General features: G+C 49.9%; 15 non-coding genes across 15 annotated transcripts; all 15 read right to left on the bottom strand.

Annotated features, from left to right (window-relative positions):
* Positions 1 to 19: 19 nt before the first annotated feature.
* trnal-caa (transfer RNA leucine (anticodon CAA)) lies at positions 20 to 139 on the bottom strand. The gene is made up of 2 exons: positions 102 to 139; positions 20 to 65 (listed from the first exon to the last, which is right to left on the bottom strand). It is a non-coding gene; the product is annotated as a tRNA-Leu (tRNA).
* A 1,312-nt stretch (positions 140 to 1,451) lies between these two features.
* trnal-caa (transfer RNA leucine (anticodon CAA)) lies at positions 1,452 to 1,571 on the bottom strand. Its single transcript has 2 exons — positions 1,534 to 1,571; positions 1,452 to 1,497 (listed from the first exon to the last, which is right to left on the bottom strand). It is a non-coding gene; the product is annotated as a tRNA-Leu (tRNA).
* Positions 1,572 to 2,883: 1,312 nt separating this feature from the next.
* Positions 2,884 to 3,003, bottom strand: trnal-caa (transfer RNA leucine (anticodon CAA)). Its single transcript has 2 exons — positions 2,966 to 3,003; positions 2,884 to 2,929 (listed from the first exon to the last, which is right to left on the bottom strand). It is a non-coding gene; the product is annotated as a tRNA-Leu (tRNA).
* Positions 3,004 to 4,818: 1,815 nt separating this feature from the next.
* On the bottom strand, positions 4,819 to 4,938 carry trnal-caa (transfer RNA leucine (anticodon CAA)). Its single transcript has 2 exons — positions 4,901 to 4,938; positions 4,819 to 4,864 (listed from the first exon to the last, which is right to left on the bottom strand). It is a non-coding gene; the product is annotated as a tRNA-Leu (tRNA).
* A 1,312-nt stretch (positions 4,939 to 6,250) lies between these two features.
* Positions 6,251 to 6,370, bottom strand: trnal-caa (transfer RNA leucine (anticodon CAA)). The gene is made up of 2 exons: positions 6,333 to 6,370; positions 6,251 to 6,296 (listed from the first exon to the last, which is right to left on the bottom strand). It is a non-coding gene; the product is annotated as a tRNA-Leu (tRNA).
* A 1,312-nt stretch (positions 6,371 to 7,682) lies between these two features.
* Positions 7,683 to 7,802, bottom strand: trnal-caa (transfer RNA leucine (anticodon CAA)). Its single transcript has 2 exons — positions 7,765 to 7,802; positions 7,683 to 7,728 (listed from the first exon to the last, which is right to left on the bottom strand). It is a non-coding gene; the product is annotated as a tRNA-Leu (tRNA).
* A 1,815-nt stretch (positions 7,803 to 9,617) lies between these two features.
* Positions 9,618 to 9,737, bottom strand: trnal-caa (transfer RNA leucine (anticodon CAA)). The gene is made up of 2 exons: positions 9,700 to 9,737; positions 9,618 to 9,663 (listed from the first exon to the last, which is right to left on the bottom strand). It is a non-coding gene; the product is annotated as a tRNA-Leu (tRNA).
* A 1,312-nt stretch (positions 9,738 to 11,049) lies between these two features.
* trnal-caa (transfer RNA leucine (anticodon CAA)) lies at positions 11,050 to 11,169 on the bottom strand. The gene is made up of 2 exons: positions 11,132 to 11,169; positions 11,050 to 11,095 (listed from the first exon to the last, which is right to left on the bottom strand). It is a non-coding gene; the product is annotated as a tRNA-Leu (tRNA).
* Positions 11,170 to 12,481: 1,312 nt separating this feature from the next.
* Positions 12,482 to 12,601, bottom strand: trnal-caa (transfer RNA leucine (anticodon CAA)). Its single transcript has 2 exons — positions 12,564 to 12,601; positions 12,482 to 12,527 (listed from the first exon to the last, which is right to left on the bottom strand). It is a non-coding gene; the product is annotated as a tRNA-Leu (tRNA).
* A 1,821-nt stretch (positions 12,602 to 14,422) lies between these two features.
* Positions 14,423 to 14,542, bottom strand: trnal-caa (transfer RNA leucine (anticodon CAA)). The gene is made up of 2 exons: positions 14,505 to 14,542; positions 14,423 to 14,468 (listed from the first exon to the last, which is right to left on the bottom strand). It is a non-coding gene; the product is annotated as a tRNA-Leu (tRNA).
* Positions 14,543 to 16,363: 1,821 nt separating this feature from the next.
* Positions 16,364 to 16,483, bottom strand: trnal-caa (transfer RNA leucine (anticodon CAA)). Its single transcript has 2 exons — positions 16,446 to 16,483; positions 16,364 to 16,409 (listed from the first exon to the last, which is right to left on the bottom strand). It is a non-coding gene; the product is annotated as a tRNA-Leu (tRNA).
* A 1,312-nt stretch (positions 16,484 to 17,795) lies between these two features.
* On the bottom strand, positions 17,796 to 17,915 carry trnal-caa (transfer RNA leucine (anticodon CAA)). Its single transcript has 2 exons — positions 17,878 to 17,915; positions 17,796 to 17,841 (listed from the first exon to the last, which is right to left on the bottom strand). It is a non-coding gene; the product is annotated as a tRNA-Leu (tRNA).
* A 1,821-nt stretch (positions 17,916 to 19,736) lies between these two features.
* Positions 19,737 to 19,856, bottom strand: trnal-caa (transfer RNA leucine (anticodon CAA)). Its single transcript has 2 exons — positions 19,819 to 19,856; positions 19,737 to 19,782 (listed from the first exon to the last, which is right to left on the bottom strand). It is a non-coding gene; the product is annotated as a tRNA-Leu (tRNA).
* A 1,310-nt stretch (positions 19,857 to 21,166) lies between these two features.
* On the bottom strand, positions 21,167 to 21,286 carry trnal-caa (transfer RNA leucine (anticodon CAA)). Its single transcript has 2 exons — positions 21,249 to 21,286; positions 21,167 to 21,201 (listed from the first exon to the last, which is right to left on the bottom strand). It is a non-coding gene; the product is annotated as a tRNA-Leu (tRNA).
* A 1,831-nt stretch (positions 21,287 to 23,117) lies between these two features.
* trnal-caa (transfer RNA leucine (anticodon CAA)) lies at positions 23,118 to 23,237 on the bottom strand. The gene is made up of 2 exons: positions 23,200 to 23,237; positions 23,118 to 23,163 (listed from the first exon to the last, which is right to left on the bottom strand). It is a non-coding gene; the product is annotated as a tRNA-Leu (tRNA).
* Between the last annotated feature and the right edge of the window lie 495 nt (positions 23,238 to 23,732).

Consider the following 23,732-nt stretch of genomic DNA (forward strand, 5'->3'; position numbering starts at 1 on the left):
TTTGGGGAAAAGGGAAGAATGTCAGGAGTGGGATTTGAACCCACGCCCCTAGAAAGGGACCAGAATTCACAAGCCCTGATGTAGAGCAAGGACTAACACACCTTGAATCTGGTGCCTTAGACCACTCGGCCATCCTGACAAGCTGCGGCAGATTTCCTTCCAGATGTCTTTCTCACTCTGTACAATTAGTCACCTTGCTCTTGTGCAGACACAAAATGCAATTCCGCATTTCTGCAGCTCCCTTGCATTCACACTCAGCAACAATCCCTCATACACAGTCTCACTCTCGCACACACACACTCTCTCTCACATGCACACGCACACACACTCTCTATCTGTCTCTCACACACACACTCTCTCTCTCACATGCACGCACAAACACACTCTCTCCCTCTCATACACACAAATTCTCCCTTTCTCTGTCTCTCTCACACACACACTCTCACTCACACACACACAGACAGACACAAACACACACTCTCAGACACATACTCACACACATTCTCTCACTCTCACACACACAAACACACACACGTACACGCTGCCTCTCTTGCGCTCACACACACACATGCACTCTCTCTCACACACACACACGCTAACATACACACTCTCTCTCCTTCACACAAACACACACTCTCTCTCTCACACACACGCCCACAGGCACACACAATCACACACACACACACACCTCTCTCTCTCACACACACACACACACACACTCTCTCTCACACGCACACAAACACATGCTAACACACACACGCTCTCTCCTTCACACACACACACAAACACACACACACTCACAGGCACACACACAATCTTTATCTCTCACACACACACACACACAATCTCTCTCTCTCACACACACACACAAACACAATCAGGTCAGGAGCTGAGTGACCCTGGGGGAAGCCAAACTGGGTGTCACTGAGCAGGTGCTGCTTGATCGCACTGTTGGAGAGCCCTTCCATCACTTTACCGAGGATTGGGAACAGATGGATGGGCGAGGAATTGGCTGAGTTGGATTTGTCCTGCTTTTTATGTCCAGGACATACCTGGATAATTTCCCACATGGCCAGGTCGATCCCAGTGTTGTCACTGTCCTGGGAGAACTTGGCTGGAGGAAGGGCATGTTGTGGAGTAGCAGCCTTCAGGAGCAGTGCCAGAGCACAGAGCCTTTGCAGTGTCCAGTGTCTCTTGATCTGACACGGAGTGAATGGAATTGTTGGAAGAATGGTGTCTGTGATGGTGGGGAGCACAGGGGGAGACTGAGTAAGATCATCCGGTGGGCACTTGCGGCTGAAGATTGTTGTAAAAGCCTCAGCCTTCTCTTTGATAGTGACAGGTTGGACTCTTCCATCTTTGTGAAGGGGGAGCGACTCCTCTCCAAGAAGCTGTGAAATGTGGGGGCAGTGTGTGGGTGTGGGAAGGTTTGTTTGGGGAAAAGGGAAGAATGTCAGGAGTGGGATTTGAACCCACGCCCCTAGAAAGGGACCAGAATTCACAAGCCCAGATGCAGAGCAATGACGAACACTCCTTGAGTCTGGCGCCTTAGACCACTCGGCCATCCTGACAAGCTGCTGCCGATCTCCTTCCAGATGTCTTTCTCACTCTGTACAATTAGTCACCTTGCTCTTCTGCAGACACAAAATGCAATTCCGCATTTCTGCAGCTCCCTTGCATTCACACTCAGCAACAATCCCTCATACACAGTCTCACTCTCGCACACACACACTCTCTCTCACATGCACACGCACACACACTCTCTATCTGTCTCTCACACACACACTCTCTCTCTCACATGCACGCACAAACACACTCTCTCCCTCTCATACACACAAATTCTCCCTTTCTCTGTCTCTCTCACACACACACTCTCACTCACACACACACAGACAGACACAAACACACACTCTCAGACACATACTCACACACATTCTCTCACTCTCACACACACAAACACACACACGTACACGCTGCCTCTCTTGCGCTCACACACACACATGCACTCTCTCTCACACACACACACGCTAACATACACACTCTCTCTCCTTCACACAAACACACACTCTCTCTCTCACACACACGCCCACAGGCACACACAATCACACACACACACACACACCTCTCTCTCACACACACACACACACACACTCTCTCTCACACGCACACAAACACATGCTAACACACACACGCTCTCTCCTTCACACACACACACAAACACACACACACTCACAGGCACACACACAATCTTTATCTCTCACACACACACACACACAATCTCTCTCTCTCACACACACACACAAACACAATCAGGTCAGGAGCTGAGTGACCCTGGGGGAAGCCAAACTGGGTGTCACTGAGCAGGTGCTGCTTGATCGCACTGTTGGAGAGCCCTTCCATCACTTTACCGAGGATTGGGAACAGATGGATGGGAGAGGAATTGGCTGAGTTGGATTTGTCCTGCTTTTTATGTCCAGGACATACCTGGATAATTTCCCACATGGCCAGGTCGATCCCAGTGTTGTCACTGTCCTGGGAGAACTTGGCTGGAGGAAGGGCATGTTGTGGAGTAGCAGCCTTCAGGAGCAGTGCCAGAGCACAGAGCCTTTGCAGTGTCCAGTGTCTCTTGATCTGACACGGAGTGAATGGAATTGTTGGAAGAATGGTGTCTGTGATGGTGGGGAGCACAGGGGGAGACTGAGTAAGATCATCCGGTGGGCACTTGCGGCTGAAGATTGTTGTAAAAGCCTCAGCCTTCTCTTTGATAGTGACAGGTTGGACTCTTCCATCTTTGTGAAGGGGGAGCGACTCCTCTCCAAGAAGCTGTGAAATGTGGGGGCAGTGTGTGGGTGTGGGAAGGTTTGTTTGGGGAAAAGGGAAGAAAGTCAGGAGTGGGATTTGAACCCACGCCCCTAGAAAGGGACCAGAATTCACAAGCCCAGATGCAGAGCAAGGACTAACACTCCTTGAGTCTGGCGCCTTAGACCACTCGGCCATCCTGACAAGCTGCTGCCGAACTCCTTCCAGATGTCTTTCTCACTCTGTACAATTAGTCACCTTGCTCTTCTGCAGACACAAAATGCAATTCCGCATTTCTGCAGCTCCCTTGCATTCACACTCAGCAACAATCCCTCATACACAGTCTCACTCTCGCACACACACACTCTCTCTCACATGCACACGCACACACACTCTCTATCTGTCTCTCACACACACACTCTCTCTCTCACATGCACGCACAAACACACTCTCTCCCTCTCATGCACACAAATTCTCCCTTTCTCTGTCTCTCTCACACACACACTCTCACTCACACACACACACTTCTCCCTCTTACACACACACACTATCTCACGCACACACTCTTTCTCACACACACCAACAAATTCTTCCTCTCTCTCTCTCAGACACACGCAAACACACTCTTGCAGACATACACATACAAATTCTCTCTCTCTCACACGCACCCACTCTCACTCACACACACACATACACGCACATACACACACACATTCTCTCTCTCTCGCACACACATTCTCTCTCTCTCAAACACACTCTCTCTCACACACACACATTCTTTCACTCTCTCACACACAAAGACACATGCACACTCTCTCTTACACACACACACGCACACTCTGTCTCTCTCACACACATACACACTCTGTCTCTCTCAAACACACCTACAAATTCTCCCTCTCTGTTTCTCACACACACACATGCCCACACACTCATATACACACTCACACCCTCTCTCTCTCAAACACACATATACACATACATACTCTCTCTCACACACACTCTCACTCACACACACGCAGACAGACACAAACACACACTCTCAGACACATACTCACACACATTCTCTCACTCTCACACAAACACACACATGTACACGCTGCCTCTCTTGCGCTCACACACACACATGCACTCTCTCTCACACACACACACGCTAACATACACACTCTCTCTCCTTCACACAAACACACACTCTCTCTCTCACACACACGCCCACAGGCACACACAATCTCACACACACACACACACACACACACACACACCTCTCTCTCTCACACACACACACACTCTCTCTCACACGCACACAAACACATGCTAACACACACACGCTCTCTCCTTCACACACACACACAAACACACACACACTCACAGGCACACACACAATCTTTATCTCTCACACACACACACACACAATCTCTCTCTCTCACACACACACACAAACACAATCAGGTCAGGAGCTGAGTGACCCTGGGGGAAGCCAAACTGGGTGTCACTGAGCAGGTGCTGCTTGATCGCACTGTTGGAGAGCCCTTCCATCACTTTACCGAGGATTGGGAACAGATGGATGGGAGAGGAATTGGCTGAGTTGGATTTGTCCTGCTTTTTATGTCCAGGACATACCTGGATAATTTCCCACATGGCCAGGTCGATCCCAGTGTTGTCACTGTCCTGGGAGAACTTGGCTGGAGGAAGGGCATGTTGTGGAGTAGCAGCCTTCAGGAGCAGTGCCAGAGCACAGAGCCTTTGCAGTGTCCAGTGTCTCTTGATCTGACACGGAGTGAATGGAATTGTTGGAAGAATGGTGTCTGTGATGGTGGGGAGCACAGGGGGAGACTGAGTAAGATCATCCGGTGGGCACTTGCGGCTGAAGATTGTTGTAAAAGCATCAGCCTTATCTTTGCAAGTGACAGGTTGGACTCTTCCATCTTTGTGAAGGGGGAGCGACTCCTCTCCAAGAAGCTGTGAAATGTGGGGGCAGTGTGTGGGTGTGGGAAGGTTTGTTTGGGGAAAAGGGAAGAATGTCAGGAGTGGGATTTGAACCCACGCCCCTAGAAAGGGACCAGAATTCACAAGCCCTGATGTAGAGCAAGGACTAACACACCTTGAATCTGGTGCCTTAGACCACTCGGCCATCCTGACAAGCTGCGGCAGATCTCCTTCCAGATGTCTTTCTCACTCTGTACAATTAGTCACCTTGCTCTTGTGCAGACACAAAATGCAATTCCGCATTTCTGCAGCTCCCTTGCATTCACACTCAGCAACAATCCCTCATACACAGTCTCACTCTCGCACACACACGCTCTCTCTCACATGCACACGCACACACACTCTCTATCTGTCTCTCACACACACACTCTCTCTCTCACATGCACGCACAAACACACTCTCTCCCTCTCATACACACAAATTCTCCCTTTCTCTGTCTCTCTCACACACACACTCTCACTCACACACACACAGACAGACACAAACACACACTCTCAGACACATACTCACACACATTCTCTCACTCTCACACACACAAACACACACACGTACACGCTGCCTCTCTTGCGCTCACACACACACATGCACTCTCTCTCACACACACACACGCTAACATACACACTCTCTCTCCTTCACACAAACACACACTCTCTCTCTCACACACACGCCCACAGGCACACACAATCACACACACACACACACCTCTCTCTCTCACACACACACACACACACACTCTCTCTCACACGCACACAAACACATGCTAACACACACACGCTCTCTCCTTCACACACACACACAAACACACACACACTCACAGGCACACACACAATCTTTATCTCTCACACACACACACACACAATCTCTCTCTCTCACACACACACACAAACACAATCAGGTCAGGAGCTGAGTGACCCTGGGGGAAGCCAAACTGGGTGTCACTGAGCAGGTGCTGCTTGATCGCACTGTTGGAGAGCCCTTCCATCACTTTACCGAGGATTGGGAACAGATGGATGGGAGAGGAATTGGCTGAGTTGGATTTGTCCTGCTTTTTATGTCCAGGACATACCTGGATAATTTCCCACATGGCCAGGTCGATCCCAGTGTTGTCACTGTCCTGGGAGAACTTGGCTGGAGGAAGGGCATGTTGTGGAGTAGCAGCCTTCAGGAGCAGTGCCAGAGCACAGAGCCTTTGCAGTGTCCAGTGTCTCTTGATCTGAAACGGAGTGAATGGAATTGTTGGAAGAATGGTGTCTGTGATGGTGGGGAGCACAGGGGGAGACTGAGTAAGATCATCCGGTGGGCACTTGCGGCTGAAGATTGTTGTAAAAGCCTCAGCCTTCTCTTTGATAGTGACAGGTTGGACTCTTCCATCTTTGTGAAGGGGGAGCGACTCCTCTCCAAGAAGCTGTGAAATGTGGGGGCAGTGTGTGGGTGTGGGAAGGTTTGTTTGGGGAAAAGGGAAGAATGTCAGGAGTGGGATTTGAACCCACGCCCCTAGAAAGGGACCAGAATTCACAAGCCCAGATGCAGAGCAAGGACGAACACTCCTTGAGTCTGGCGCCTCAGACCACTCGGCCATCCTGACAAGCTGCTGCAGATCTCCTTCCAGATGTCTTTCTCACTCTGTACAATTAGTCACCTTGCTCTTCTGCAGACACAAAATGCAATTCCGCATTTCTGCAGCTCCCTTGCATTCACACTCAGCAACAATCCCTCATACACAGTCTCACTCTCGCACACACACACTCTCTCTCACATGCACACGCACACACACTCTCTATCTGTCTCTCACACACACACTCTCTCTCTCACATGCACGCACAAACACACTCTCTCCCTCTCATACACACAAATTCTCCCTTTCTCTGTCTCTCTCACACACACACTCTCACTCACACACACACAGACAGACACAAACACACACTCTCAGACACATACTCACACACATTCTCTCACTCTCACACACACAAACACACACACGTACACGCTGCCTCTCTTGCGCTCACACACACACATGCACTCTCTCTCACACACACACACGCTAACATACACACTCTCTCTCCTTCACACAAACACACACTCTCTCTCTCACACACACGCCCACAGGCACACACAATCACACACACACACACACACCTCTCTCTCACACACACACACACACACACTCTCTCTCACACGCACACAAACACATGCTAACACACACACGCTCTCTCCTTCACACACACACACAAACACACACACACTCACAGGCACACACACAATCTTTATCTCTCACACACACACACACACAATCTCTCTCTCTCACACACACACACAAACACAATCAGGTCAGGAGCTGAGTGACCCTGGGGGAAGCCAAACTGGGTGTCACTGAGCAGGTGCTGCTTGATCGCACTGTTGGAGAGCCCTTCCATCACTTTACCGAGGATTGGGAACAGATGGATGGGAGAGGAATTGGCTGAGTTGGATTTGTCCTGCTTTTTATGTCCAGGACATACCTGGATAATTTCCCACATGGCCAGGTCGATCCCAGTGTTGTCACTGTCCTGGGAGAACTTGGCTGGAGGAAGGGCATGTTGTGGAGTAGCAGCCTTCAGGAGCAGTGCCAGAGCACAGAGCCTTTGCAGTGTCCAGTGTCTCTTGATCTGACACGGAGTGAATGGAATTGTTGGAAGAATGGTGTCTGTGATGGTGGGGAGCACAGGGGGAGACTGAGTAAGATCATCCGGTGGGCACTTGCGGCTGAAGATTGTTGTAAAAGCCTCAGCCTTCTCTTTGATAGTGACAGGTTGGACTCTTCCATCTTTGTGAAGGGGGAGCGACTCCTCTCCAAGAAGCTGTGAAATGTGGGGGCAGTGTGTGGGTGTGGGAAGGTTTGTTTGGGGAAAAGGGAAGAAAGTCAGGAGTGGGATTTGAACCCACGCCCCTAGAAAGGGACCAGAATTCACAAGCCCAGATGCAGAGCAAGGACTAACACTCCTTGAGTCTGGCGCCTTAGACCACTCGGCCATCCTGACAAGCTGCTGCCGAACTCCTTCCAGATGTCTTTCTCACTCTGTACAATTAGTCACCTTGCTCTTCTGCAGACACAAAATGAAATTCCGCATTTCTGCAGCTCCCTTGCATTCACACTCAGCAACAATCCCTCATACACAGTCTCACTCTCGCACACACACACTCTCTCTCACATGCACACGCACACACACTCTCTATCTGTCTCTCACACACACACTCTCTCTCTCACATGCACGCACAAACACACTCTCTCCCTCTCATGCACACAAATTCTCCCTTTCTCTGTCTCTCTCACACACACACTCTCACTCACACACACACACTTCTCCCTCTTACACACACACACTATCTCACGCACACACTCTTTCTCACACACACCAACAAATTCTTCCTCTCTCTCTCTCAGACACACGCAAACACACTCTTGCAGACATACACATACAAATTCTCTCTCTCTCACACGCACCCACTCTCACTCACACACACACATACACGCACATACACACACACATTCTCTCTCTCTCGCACACACATTCTCTCTCTCTCAAACACACTCTCTCTCACACACACACATTCTTTCACTCTCTCACACACAAAGACACATGCACACTCTCTCTTACACACACACACGCACACTCTGTCTCTCTCACACACATACACACTCTGTCTCTCTCAAACACACCTACAAATTCTCCCTCTCTGTTTCTCACACACACACATGCCCACACACTCATATACACACTCACACCCTCTCTCTCTCAAACACACATATACACATACATACTCTCTCTCACACACACTCTCACTCACACACACGCAGACAGACACAAACACACACTCTCAGACACATACTCACACACATTCTCTCACTCTCACACAAACACACACATGTACACGCTGCCTCTCTTGCGCTCACACACACACATGCACTCTCTCTCACACACACACACGCTAACATACACACTCTCTCTCCTTCACACAAACACACACTCTCTCTCTCACACACACGCCCACAGGCACACACAATCTCACACACACACACACACACACACACACACACCTCTCTCTCTCACACACACACACACTCTCTCTCACACGCACACAAACACATGCTAACACACACACGCTCTCTCCTTCACACACACACACAAACACACACACACTCACAGGCACACACACAATCTTTATCTCTCACACACACACACACACAATCTCTCTCTCTCACACACACACACAAACACAATCAGGTCAGGAGCTGAGTGACCCTGGGGGAAGCCAAACTGGGTGTCACTGAGCAGGTGCTGCTTGATCGCACTGTTGGAGAGCCCTTCCATCACTTTACCGAGGATTGGGAACAGATGGATGGGAGAGGAATTGGCTGAGTTGGATTTGTCCTGCTTTTTATGTCCAGGACATACCTGGATAATTTCCCACATGGCCAGGTCGATCCCAGTGTTGTCACTGTCCTGGGAGAACTTGGCTGGAGGAAGGGCATGTTGTGGAGTAGCAGCCTTCAGGAGCAGTGCCAGAGCACAGAGCCTTTGCAGTGTCCAGTGTCTCTTGATCTGACACGGAGTGAATGGAATTGTTGGAAGAATGGTGTCTGTGATGGTGGGGAGCACAGGGGGAGACTGAGTAAGATCATCCGGTGGGCACTTGCGGCTGAAGATTGTTGTAAAAGCATCAGCCTTATCTTTGCAAGTGACAGGTTGGACTCTTCCATCTTTGTGAAGGGGGAGCGACTCCTCTCCAAGAAGCTGTGAAATGTGGGGGCAGTGTGTGGGTGTGGGAAGGTTTGTTTGGGGAAAAGGGAAGAATGTCAGGAGTGGGATTTGAACCCACGCCCCTAGAAAGGGACCAGAATTCACAAGCCCTGATGTAGAGCAAGGACTAACACACCTTGAATCTGGTGCCTTAGACCACTCGGCCATCCTGACAAGCTGCGGCAGATCTCCTTCCAGATGTCTTTCTCACTCTGTACAATTAGTCACCTTGCTCTTGTGCAGACACAAAATGCAATTCCGCATTTCTGCAGCTCCCTTGCATTCACACTCAGCAACAATCCCTCATACACAGTCTCACTCTCGCACACACACGCTCTCTCTCACATGCACACGCACACACACTCTCTATCTGTCTCTCACACACACACTCTCTCTCTCACATGCACGCACAAACACACTCTCTCCCTCTCATACACACAAATTCTCCCTTTCTCTGTCTCTCTCACACACACACTCTCACTCACACACACACAGACAGACACAAACACACACTCTCAGACACATACTCACACACATTCTCTCACTCTCACACACACAAACACACACACGTACACGCTGCCTCTCTTGCGCTCACACACACACATGCACTCTCTCTCACACACACACACGCTAACATACACACTCTCTCTCCTTCACACAAACACACACTCTCTCTCTCACACACACGCCCACAGGCACACACAATCACACACACACACACACCTCTCTCTCTCACACACACACACACACACACTCTCTCTCACACGCACACAAACACATGCTAACACACACACGCTCTCTCCTTCACACACACACACAAACACACACACACTCACAGGCACACACACAATCTTTATCTCTCACACACACACACACACAATCTCTCTCTCTCACACACACACACAAACACAATCAGGTCAGGAGCTGAGTGACCCTGGGGGAAGCCAAACTGGGTGTCACTGAGCAGGTGCTGCTTGATCGCACTGTTGGAGAGCCCTTCCATCACTTTACCGAGGATTGGGAACAGATGGATGGGAGAGGAATTGGCTGAGTTGGATTTGTCCTGCTTTTTATGTCCAGGACATACCTGGATAATTTCCCACATGGCCAGGTCGATCCCAGTGTTGTCACTGTCCTGGGAGAACTTGGCTGGAGGAAGGGCATGTTGTGGAGTAGCAGCCTTCAGGAGCAGTGCCAGAGCACAGAGCCTTTGCAGTGTCCAGTGTCTCTTGATCTGAAACGGAGTGAATGGAATTGTTGGAAGAATGGTGTCTGTGATGGTGGGGAGCACAGGGGGAGACTGAGTAAGATCATCCGGTGGGCACTTGCGGCTGAAGATTGTTGTAAAAGCCTCAGCCTTCTCTTTGATAGTGACAGGTTGGACTCTTCCATCTTTGTGAAGGGGGAGCGACTCCTCTCCAAGAAGCTGTGAAATGTGGGGGCAGTGTGTGGGTGTGGGAAGGTTTGTTTGGGGAAAAGGGAAGAATGTCAGGAGTGGGATTTGAACCCACGCCCCTAGAAAGGGACCAGAATTCACAAGCCCAGATGCAGAGCAAGGACGAACACTCCTTGAGTCTGGCGCCTCAGACCACTCGGCCATCCTGACAAGCTGCTGCAGATCTCCTTCCAGATGTCTTTCTCACTCTGTACAATTAGTCACCTTGCTCTTCTGCAGACACAAAATGCAATTCCGCATTTCTGCAGCTCCCTTGCATTCACACTCAGCAACAATCCCTCATACACAGTCTCACTCTCGCACACACACACTCTCTCTCACATGCACACGCACACACACTCTCTATCTGTCTCTCACACACACACTCTCTCTCTCACATGCACGCACAAACACACTCTCTCCCTCTCATACACACAAATTCTCCCTTTCTCTGTCTCTCTCACACACACACTCTCACTCACACACACACAGACAGACACAAACACACACTCTCAGACACATACTCACACACATTCTCTCACTCTCACACACACAAACACACACACGTACACGCTGCCTCTCTTGCGCTCACACACACACATGCACTCTCTCTCACACACACACACGCTAACATACACACTCTCTCTCCTTCACACAAACACACACTCTCTCTCTCACACACACGCCCACAGGCACACACAATCACACACACACACACACACCTCTCTCTCACACACACACACACACACACTCTCTCTCACACGCACACAAACACATGCTAACACACACACGCTCTCTCCTTCACACACACACACAAACACACACACACTCACAGGCACACACACAATCTTTATCTCTCACACACACACACACACAATCTCTCTCTCTCACACACACACACAAACACAATCAGGTCAGGAGCTGAGTGACCCTGGGGGAAGCCAAACTGGGTGTCACTGAGCAGGTGCTGCTTGATCGCACTGTTGGAGAGCCCTTCCATCACTTTACCGAGGATTGGGAACAGATGGATGGGAGAGGAATTGGCTGAGTTGGATTTGTCCTGCTTTTTATGTCCAGGACATACCTGGATAATTTCCCACATGGCCAGGTCGATCCCAGTGTTGTCACTGTCCTGGGAGAACTTGGCTGGAGGAAGGGCATGTTGTGGAGTAGCAGCCTTCAGGAGCAGTGCCAGAGCACAGAGCCTTTGCAGTGTCCAGTGTCTCTTGATCTGACACGGAGTGAATGGAATTGTTGGAAGAATGGTGTCTGTGATGGTGGGGAGCACAGGGGGAGACTGAGTAAGATCATCCGGTGGGCACTTGCGGCTGAAGATTGTTGTAAAAGCCTAAGCCTTCTCTTTGATAGTGACAGGTTGGACTCTTCCATCTTTGTGAAGGGGGAGCGACTCCTCTCCAAGAAGCTGTGAAATGTGGGGGCAGTGTGTGGGTGTGGGAAGGTTTGTTTGGGGAAAAGGGAAGAAAGTCAGGAGTGGGATTTGAACCCACGCCCCTAGAAAGGGACCAGAATTCACAAGCCCAGATGCAGAGCAAGGACTAACACTCCTTGAGTCTGGCGCCTTAGACCACTCGGCCATCCTGACAAGCTGCTGCCGAACTCCTTCCAGATGTCTTTCTCACTCTGTACAATTAGTCACCTTGCTCTTCTGCAGACACAAAATGAAATTCCGCATTTCTGCAGCTCCCTTGCATTCACACTCAGCAACAATCCCTCATACACAGTCTCACTCTCGCACACACACACTCTCTCTCACATGCACACGCACACACACTCTCTATCTGTCTCTCACACACACACTCTCTCTCTCACATGCACGCACAAACACACTCTCTCCCTCTCATGCACACAAATTCTCCCTTTCTCTGTCTCTCTCACACACACACTCTCACTCACACACACACACTTCTCCCTCTTACACACACACACTATCTCACGCACACACTCTTTCTCACACACACCAACAAATTCTTCCTCTCTCTCTCTCAGACACACGCAAACACACTCTTGCAGACATACACATACAAATTCTCTCTCTCTCACACGCACCCACTCTCACTCACACACACACATACACGCACATACACACACACATTCTCTCTCTCTCGCACACACATTCTCTCTCTCTCAAACACACTCTCTCTCACACACACACATTCTTTCACTCTCTCACACACAAAGACACATGCACACTCTCTCTTACACACACACACGCACACTCTGTCTCTCTCACACACATACACACTCTGTCTCTCTCAAACACACCTACAAATTCTCCCTCTCTGTTTCTCACACACACACATGCCCACACACTCATATACACACTCACACCCTCTCTCTCTCAAACACACATATACACATACATACTCTCTCTCACACACACTCTCACTCACACACACGCAGACAGACACAAACACACACTCTCAGACACATACTCACACACATTCTCTCACTCTCACACACACAAACACACACATGTACACGCTGCCTCTCTTGCGCTCACACACACACATGCACTCTCTCTCACACACACACACGCTAACATACACACTCTCTCTCCTTCACACAAACACACACTCTCTCTCTCACACACACGCCCACAGGCACACACAATCTCACACACACACACACACACACACACACACACACCTCTCTCTCTCACACACACACACACTCTCTCTCACACGCACACAAACACATGCTAACACACACACGCTCTCTCCTTCACACACACACACAAACACACACACACTCACAGGCACACACACAATCTTTATCTCTCACACACACACACACACAATCTCTCTCTCTCACACACACACACAAACACAATCAGGTCAGGAGCTGAGTGACCCTGGGGGAAGCCAAACTGGGTGTCACTGAGCAGGTGCTGCTTGATCGCACTGTTGGAGAGCCCTTCCATCACTTTACCGAGGATTGGGAACAGATGGATGGGAGAGGAATTGGCTGAGTTGGATTTGTCCTGCTTTTTATGTCCAGGACATACCTGGATAATTTCCCACATGGCCAGGTCGATCCCAGTGTTGTCACTGTCCTGGGAGAACTTGGCTGGAGGAAGGGCATGTTGTGGAGTAGCAGCCTTCAGGAGCAGTGCCAGAGCACAGAGCCTTTGCAGTGTCCAGTGTCTCTTGATCTGACACGGAGTGAATGGAATTGTTGGAAGAATGGTGTCTGTGATGGTGGGGAGCACAGGGGGAGACTGAGTAAGATCATCCGGTGGGCACTTGCGGCTGAAGATTGTTGTAAAAGCCTCAGCCTTCTCTTTGATAGTGACAGGTTGGACTCTTCCATCTTTGTGAAGGGGGAGCGACTCCTCTCCAAGAAGCTGTGAAATGTGGGGGCAGTGTGTGGGTGTGGGAAGGTTTGTTTGGGGAAAAGGGAAGAAAGTCAGGAGTGGGATTTGAACCCACGCCCCTAGAAAGGGACCAGAATTCACAAGCCCAGATGCAGAGCAAGGACTAACACTCCTTGAGTCTGGCGCCTTAGACCACTCGGCCATCCTGACAAGCTGCTGCCAAACTCCTTCCAGATGTCTTTCTCACTCTGTACAATTAGTCACCTTGCTCTTCTGCAGACACAAAATGAAATTCCGCATTTCTGCAGCTCCCTTGCATTCACACTCAGCAACAATCCCTCATACACAGTCTCACTCTCGCACACACACACTCTCTCTCACATGCACACGCACACACACTCTCTATCTGTCTCTCACACACACACTCTCTCTCTCACATGCACGCACAAACACACTCTCTCCCTCTCATGCACACAAATTCTCCCTTTCTCTGTCTCTCTCACACACACACTCTCACTCACACACACACACTTCTCCCTCTTACACACACACACTATCTCACGCACACACTCTTTCTCACACACACCAACAAATTCTTCCTCTCTCTCTCTCAGACACACGCAAACACACTCTTGCAGACATACACATACAAATTCTCTCTCTCTCACACGCACCCACTCTCACTCACACACACACATACACGCACATACACACACACATTCTCTCTCTCTCGCACACACATTCTCTCTCTCTCAAACACACTCTCTCTCACACACACACATTCTTTCACTCTCTCACACACAAAGACACATGCACACTCTCTCTTACACACACACACGCACACTCTGTCTCTCTCACACACATACACACTCTGTCTCTCTCAAACACACCTACAAATTCTCCCTCTCTGTTTCTCACACACACACATGCCCACACACTCATATACACACTCACACCCTCTCTCTCTCAAACACACATATACACATACATACTCTCTCTCACACACACTCTCACTCACACACACGCAGACAGACACAAACACACACTCTCAGACACATACTCACACACATTCTCTCACTCTCACACACACAAACACACACATGTACACGCTGCCTCTCTTGCGCTCACACACACACATGCACTCTCTCTCACACACACACACGCTAACATACACACTCTCTCTCCTTCACACAAACACACACTCTCTCTCTCACACACACGCCCACAGGCACACACAATCTCACACACACACACACACACACACACACACACACCTCTCTCTCTCACACACACACACACTCTCTCTCACACGCACACAAACACATGCTAACACACACACGCTCTCTCCTTCACACACACACACAAACACACACACACTCACAGGCACACACACAATCTTTATCTCTCACACACACACACACACAATCTCTCTCTCTCACACACACACACAAACACAATCAGGTCAGGAGCTGAGTGACCCTGGGGGAAGCCAAACTGGGTGTCACTGAGCAGGTGCTGCTTGATCGCACTGTTGGAGAGCCCTTCCATCACTTTACCGAGGATTGGGAACAGATGGATGGGAGAGGAATTGGCTGAGTTGGATTTGTCCTGCTTTTTATGTCCAGGACATACCTGGATAATTTCCCACATGGCCAGGTCGATCCCAGTGTTGTCACTGTCCTGGGAGAACTTGGCTGGAGGAAGGGCATGTTGTGGAGTAGCAGCCTTCAGGAGCAGTGCCAGAGCACAGAGCCTTTGCAGTGTCCAGTGTCTCTTGATCTGACACGGAGTGAATGGAATTGTTGGAAGAATGGTGTCTGTGATGGTGGGGAGCACAGGGGGAGACTGAGTAAGATCATCCGGTGGGCACTTGCGGCTGAAGATTGTTGTAAAAGCCTCAGCCTTCTCTTTGATAGTGACAGGTTGGACTCTTCCATCTTTGTGAAGGGGGAGCGACTCCTCTCCAAGAAGCTGTGAAATGTGGGGGCAGTGTGTGGGTGTGGGAAGGTTTGTTTGGGGAAAAGGGAAGAATGTCAGGAGTGGGATTTGAACCCACGCCCCTAGAAAGGGACCAGAATTCACAAGCCCAGATGCAGAGCAAGGACTAACACTCCTTGAGTCTGGCGCCTTAGACCACTCGGCCATCCTGACAAGCTGCTGCAGATCTCCTTCCAGATGTCTTTCTCACTCTGTACAATTAGTCACCTTGCTCTTGTGCAGACACAAAATGCAATTCCGCATTTCTGCAGCTCCCTTGCATTCACACTCAGCAACAATCCCTCATACACAGTCTCACTCTCGCACACACACACTCTCTCTCACATGCACACGCACACACACTCTCTATCTGTCTCTCACACACACACTCTCTCTCTCACATGCACGCACAAACACACTCTCTCCCTCTCATACACACAAATTCTCCCTTTCTCTGTCTCTCTCACACACACACTCTCACTCACACACACACAGACAGACACAAACACACACTCTCAGACACATACTCACACACATTCTCTCACTCTCACACACACAAACACACACACGTACACGCTGCCTCTCTTGCGCTCACACACACACATGCACTCTCTCTCACACACACACACGCTAACATACACACTCTCTCTCCTTCACACAAACACACACTCTCTCTCTCACACACACGCCCACAGGCACACACAATCACACACACACACACACACCTCTCTCTCACACACACACACACACACACTCTCTCTCACACGCACACAAACACATGCTAACACACACACGCTCTCTCCTTCACACACACACACAAACACACACACGCTCACAGGCACACACACAATCTTTATCTCTCACACACACACACACACAATCTCTCTCTCTCACACACACACACAAACACAATCAGGTCAGGAGCTGAGTGACCCTGGGGGAAGCCAAACTGGGTGTCACTGAGCAGGTGCTGCTTGATCGCACTGTTGGAGAGCCCTTCCATCACTTTACCGAGGATTGGGAACAGATGGATGGGAGAGGAATTGGCTGAGTTGGATTTGTCCTGCTTTTTATGTCCAGGACATACCTGGATAATTTCCCACATGGCCAGGTCGATCCCAGTGTTGTCACTGTCCTGGGAGAACTTGGCTGGAGGAAGGGCATGTTGTGGAGTAGCAGCCTTCAGGAGCAGTGCCAGAGCACAGAGCCTTTGCAGTGTCCAGTGTCTCTTGATCTGACACGGAGTGAATGGAATTGTTGGAAGAATGGTGTCTGTGATGGTGGGGAGCACAGGGGGAGACTGAGTAAGATCATCCGGTGGGCACTTGCGGCTGAAGATTGTTGTAAAAGCCTCAGCCTTCTCTTTGATAGTGACAGGTTGGACTCTTCCATCTTTGTGAAGGGGGAGCGACTCCTCTCCAAGAAGCTGTGAAATGTGGGGGCAGTGTGTGGGTGTGGGAAGGTTTGTTTGGGGAAAAGGGAAGAAAGTCAGGAGTGGGATTTGAACCCACGCCCCTAGAAAGGGACCAGAATTCACAAGCCCAGATGCAGAGCAAGGACTAACACTCCTTGAGTCTGGCACCTTAGACCACTCGGCCATCCTGACAAGCTGCTGCCGAACTCCTTCCAGATGTCTTTCTCACTCTGTACAATTAGTCACCTTGCTCTTGTGCAGACACAAAATGAAATTCCGCATTTCTGCAGCTCCCTTGCATTCACACTCAGCAACAATCCCTCATACACAGTCTCACTCTCGCACACACACACTCTCTCTCACATGCACACGCACACACACTCTCTATCTGTCTCTCACACACACACTCTCTCTCTCACATGCACGCACAAACACACTCTCTCCCTCTCATGCACACAAATTCTCCCTTTCTCTGTCTCTCTCACACACACACTCTCACTCACACACACACACTTCTCCCTCTTACACACACACACTATCTCACGCACACACTCTTTCTCACACACACCAACAAATTCTTCCTCTCTCTCTCTCAGACACACGCAAACACACTCTTGCAGACATACACATACAAATTCTCTCTCTCTCACACGCACCCACTCTCACTCACACACACACATACACGCACATACACACACACATTCTCTCTCTCTCGCACACACATTCTCTCTCTCTCAAACACACTCTCTCTCACACACACACATTCTTTCACTCTCTCACACACAAAGACACATGCACACTCTCTCTTACACACACACACGCACACTCTGTCTCTCTCACACACATACACACTCTGTCTCTCTCAAACACACCTACAAATTCTCCCTCTCTGTTTCTCACACACACACATGCCCACACACTCATATACACACTCACACCCTCTCTCTCTCAAACACACATATACACATACATACTCTCTCTCACACACACTCTCACTCACACACACGCAGACAGACACAAACACACACTCTCAGACACATACTCACACACATTCTCTCACTCTCACACACACAAACACACACATGTACACGCTGCCTCTCTTGCGCTCACACACACACATGCACTCTCTCTCACACACACACACGCTAACATACACACTCTCTCTCCTTCACACAAACACACACTCTCTCTCTCACACACACGCCCACAGGCACACACAATCTCACACACACACACACACACACACACACACACACCTCTCTCTCTCACACACACACACACTCTCTCTCACACGCACACAAACACATGCTAACACACACACGCTCTCTCCTTCACACACACACACAAACACACACACACTCACAGGCACACACACAATCTTTATCTCTCACACACACACACACACAATCTCTCTCTCTCACACACACACACAAACACAATCAGGTCAGGAGCTGAGTGACCCTGGGGGAAGCCAAACTGGGTGTCACTGAGCAGGTGCTGCTTGATCGCACTGTTGGAGAGCCCTTCCATCACTTTACCGAGGATTGGGAACAGATGGATGGGAGAGGAATTGGCTGAGTTGGATTTGTCCTGCTTTTTATGTCCAGGACATACCTGGATAATTTCCCACATGGCCAGGTCGATCCCAGTGTTGTCACTGTCCTGGGAGAACTTGGCTGGAGGAAGGGCATGTTGTGGAGTAGCAGCCTTCAGGAGCAGTGCCAGAGCACAGAGCCTTTGCAGTGTCCAGTGTCTCTTGATCTGACACGGAGTGAATGGAATTGTTGGAAGAATGGTGTCTGTGATGGTGGGGAGCACAGGGGGAGACTGAGTAAGATCATCCGGTGGGCACTTGCGGCTGAAGATTGTTGTAAAAGCCTCAGCCTTCTCTTTGATAGTGACAGGTTGGACTCTTCCATCTTTGTGAAGGGGGAGCGACTCCTCTCCAAGAAGCTGTGAAATGTGGGGGCAGTGTGTGGGTGTGGGAAGGTTTGTTTGGGGAAAAGGGAAGAATGTCAGGAGGGGGATTTGAACCCACGCCCCTAGAAAGGGACCAGAATTCACAAGCCCAGATGCAGAGCAAGGACGAACACTCCTTGAGTCTGGCGCCTTAGACCACTCGGCCATCCTGACAAGCTGCTGCAGATCTCCTTCCAGATGTCTTTCTCACTCTGTACAATTAGTCACCTTGCTCTTCTGCAGACACAAAATGCAATTCCGCATTTCTGCAGCTCCCTTGCATTCACACTCAGCAACAATCCCTCATACACAGTCTCACTCTCGCACACACACACTCTCTCTCACATGCACACGCACACACACTCTCTATCTGTCTCTCACACACACACTCTCTCTCTCACATGCACGCACAAACACACTCTCTCCCTCTCATACACACAAATTCTCCCTTTCTCTGTCTCTCTCACACACACACTCTCACTCACACACACACAGACAGACACAAACACACACTCTCAGACACATACTCACACACATTCTCTCACTCTCACACACACAAACACACACACGTACACGCTGCCTCTCTTGCGCTCACACACACACATGCACTCTCTCTCACACACACACACGCTAACATACACACTCTCTCTCCTTCACACAAACACACACTCTCTCTCTCACACACACGCCCACAGGCACACACAATCACACACACACACACACCTCTCTCTCTCACACACACACACACACACTCTCTCTCACACGCACACAAACACATGCTAACACACACACGCTCTCTCCTTCACACACACACACAAACACACACACACTCACAGGCACACACACAATCTTTATCTCTCACACACACACACACACAATCTCTCTCTCTCACACACACACACAAACACAATCAGGTCAGGAGCTGAGTGACCCTGGGGGAAGCCAAACTGGGTGTCACTGAGCAGGTGCTGCTTGATCGCACTGTTGGAGAGCCCTTCCATCACTTTACCGAGGATTGGGAACAGATGGATGGGAGAGGAATTGGCTGAGTTGGATTTGTCCTGCTTTTTATGTCCAGGACATACCTGGATAATTTCCCACATGGCCAGGTCGATCCCAGTGTTGTCACTGTCCTGGGAGAACTTGGCTGGAGGAAGGGCATGTTGTGGAGTAGCAGCCTTCAGGAGCAGTGCCAGAGCACAGAGCCTTTGCAGTGTCCAGTGTCTCTTGATCTGACACGGAGTGAATGGAATTGTTGGAAGAATGGTGTCTGTGATGGTGGGGAGCACAGGGGGAGACTGAGTAAGATCATCCGGTGGGCACTTGCGGCTGAAGATTGTTGTAAAAGCCTCAGCCTTCTCTTTGATAGTGACAGGTTGGACTCTTCCATCTTTGTGAAGGGGGAGCGACTCCTCTCCAAGAAGCTGTGAAATGTGGGGGCAGTGTGTGGGTGTGGGAAGGTTTGTTTGGGGAAAAGGGAAGAAAGTCAGGAGTGGGATTTGAACCCACGCCCCTAGAAAGGGAGCAGAATTCACAAGCCCAGATGCAGAGCAAGGACTAACACTCCTTGAGTCTGGCGCCTTAGACCACTCGGCCATCCTGACAAGCTGCTGCAGATCTCCTTCCAGATGTCTTTCTCACTCTGTACAATTAGTCACCTTGCTCTTCTGCAGACACAAAATGCAATTCCGCATTTCTGCAGCTCCCTTGCATTCACACTCAGCAACAATCCCTCATACACAGTCTCACTCTCGCACACACACACTCTCTCTCACATGCACACGCACACACACTCTCTATCTGTCTCTCACACACACACTCTCTCTCTCACATGCACGCACAAACACACTCTCTCCCTCTCATGCACACAAATTCTCCCTTTCTCTGTCTCTCTCACACACACACTCTCACTCACACACACACACTTCTCCCTCTTACACACACACACTATCTCACGCACACACTCTTTCTCACACACACCAACAAATTCTTCCTCTCTCTCTCTCAGACACACGCAAACACACTCGTGCAGACATACACATACAAATTCTCTCTCTCTCACACGCACCCACTCTCACTCACACACACACATACACGCACATACACACACACATTCTCTCTCTCTCGCACACACATTCTCTCTCTCTCAAACACACTCTCTCTCACACACACACATTCTTTCACTCTCTCACACACAAAGACACATGCACACTCTCTCTTACACACACACACGCACACTCTGTCTCTCTCACACACATACACACTCTGTCTCTCTCAAACACACCTACAAATTCTCCCTCTCTGTTTCTCACACACACACATGCCCACACACTCATATACACACTCACACCCTCTCTCTCTCAAACACACATATACACATACATACTCTCTCTCACACACACTCTCACTCACACACACGCAGACAGACACAAACACACACTCTCAGACACATACTCACACACATTCTCTCACTCTCACACACACAAACACACACATGTACACGCTGCCTCTCTTGCGCTCACACACACACATGCACTCTCTCTCACACACACACACGCTAACATACACACTCTCTCTCCTTCACACAAACACACACTCTCTCTCTCACACACACGCCCACAGGCACACACAATCTCACACACACACACACACACACACACACACACACACACACCTCTCTCTCTCACACACACACACACACTCTCTCTCACACGCACACAAACACATGCTAACACACACACGCTCTCTCCTTCACACACACACACACAAACACACACACACTCACAGGCACACACACAATCTTTATCTCTCACACACACACACACACAATCTCTCTCTCTCACACACACACACAAACACAATCAGGTCAGGAGCTGAGTGACCCTGGGGGAAGCCAAACTGGGTGTCACTGAGCAGGTGCTGCTTGATCGCACTGTTGGAGAGCCCTTCCATCACTTTACCGAGGATTGGGAACAGATGGATGGGAGAGGAATTGGCTGAGTTGGATTTGTCCTGCTTTTTATGTCCAGGACATACCTGGATAATTTCCCACATGGCCAGGTCGATCCCAGTGTTGTCACTGTCCTGGGAGAACTTGGCTGGAGGAAGGGCATGTTGTGGAGTAGCAGCCTTCAGGAGCAGTGCCAGAGCACAGAGCCTTTGCAGTGTCCAGTGTCTCTTGATCTGACACGGAGTGAATGGAATTGTTGGAAGAATGGTGTCTGTGATGGTGGGGAGCACAGGGGGAGACTGAGTAAGATCATCCGGTGGGCACTTGCGGCTGAAGATTGTTGTAAAAGCCTCAGCCTTCTCTTTGATAGTGACAGGTTGGACTCTTCCATCTTTGTGAAGGGGGAGCGACTCCTCTCCAAGAAGCTGTGAAATGTGGGGGCAGTGTGTGGGTGTGGGAAGGTTTGTTTGGGGAAAAGGGAAGAATGTCAGGAGTGGGATTTGAACCCACGCCCCTAGAAAGGGACCAGAATTCACAAGCCCAGATGCAGAGCAAGGACTAACACTCCTTGAGTCTGGCGCCTTAGACCACTCGGCCATCCTGACAAGCTGCGGCAGATCTCCTTCCAGATGTCTTTCTCACTCTGTACAATTAGTCACCTTGCTCTTGTGCAGACACAAAATGCAATTCCGCATTTCTGCAGCTCCCTTGCATTCACACTCAGCAACAATCCCTCATACACAGTCTCACTCTCGCACACACACACTCTCTCTCACATGCACACGCACACACACTCTCTATCTGTCTCTCACACACACACTCTCTCTCTCACATGCACGCACAAACACACTCTCTCCCTCTCATGCACACAAATTCTCCCTTTCTCTGTCTCTCTCACACACACACTCTCACTCACACACACACACTTCTCCCTCTTACACACACACACTATCTCACGCACACACTCTTTCTCACACACACCAACAAATTCTTCCTCTCTCTCTCTCAGACACACGCAAACACACTCGTGCAGACATACACATACAAATTCTCTCTCTCTCACACGCACCCACTCTCACTCACACACACACATACACGCA

This window comes from Chiloscyllium punctatum, chromosome 17 (genome assembly GCF_047496795.1).
Source record: "Chiloscyllium punctatum isolate Juve2018m chromosome 17, sChiPun1.3, whole genome shotgun sequence".
Taxonomy (NCBI): Eukaryota; Metazoa; Chordata; class Chondrichthyes; order Orectolobiformes; family Hemiscylliidae; genus Chiloscyllium; species Chiloscyllium punctatum.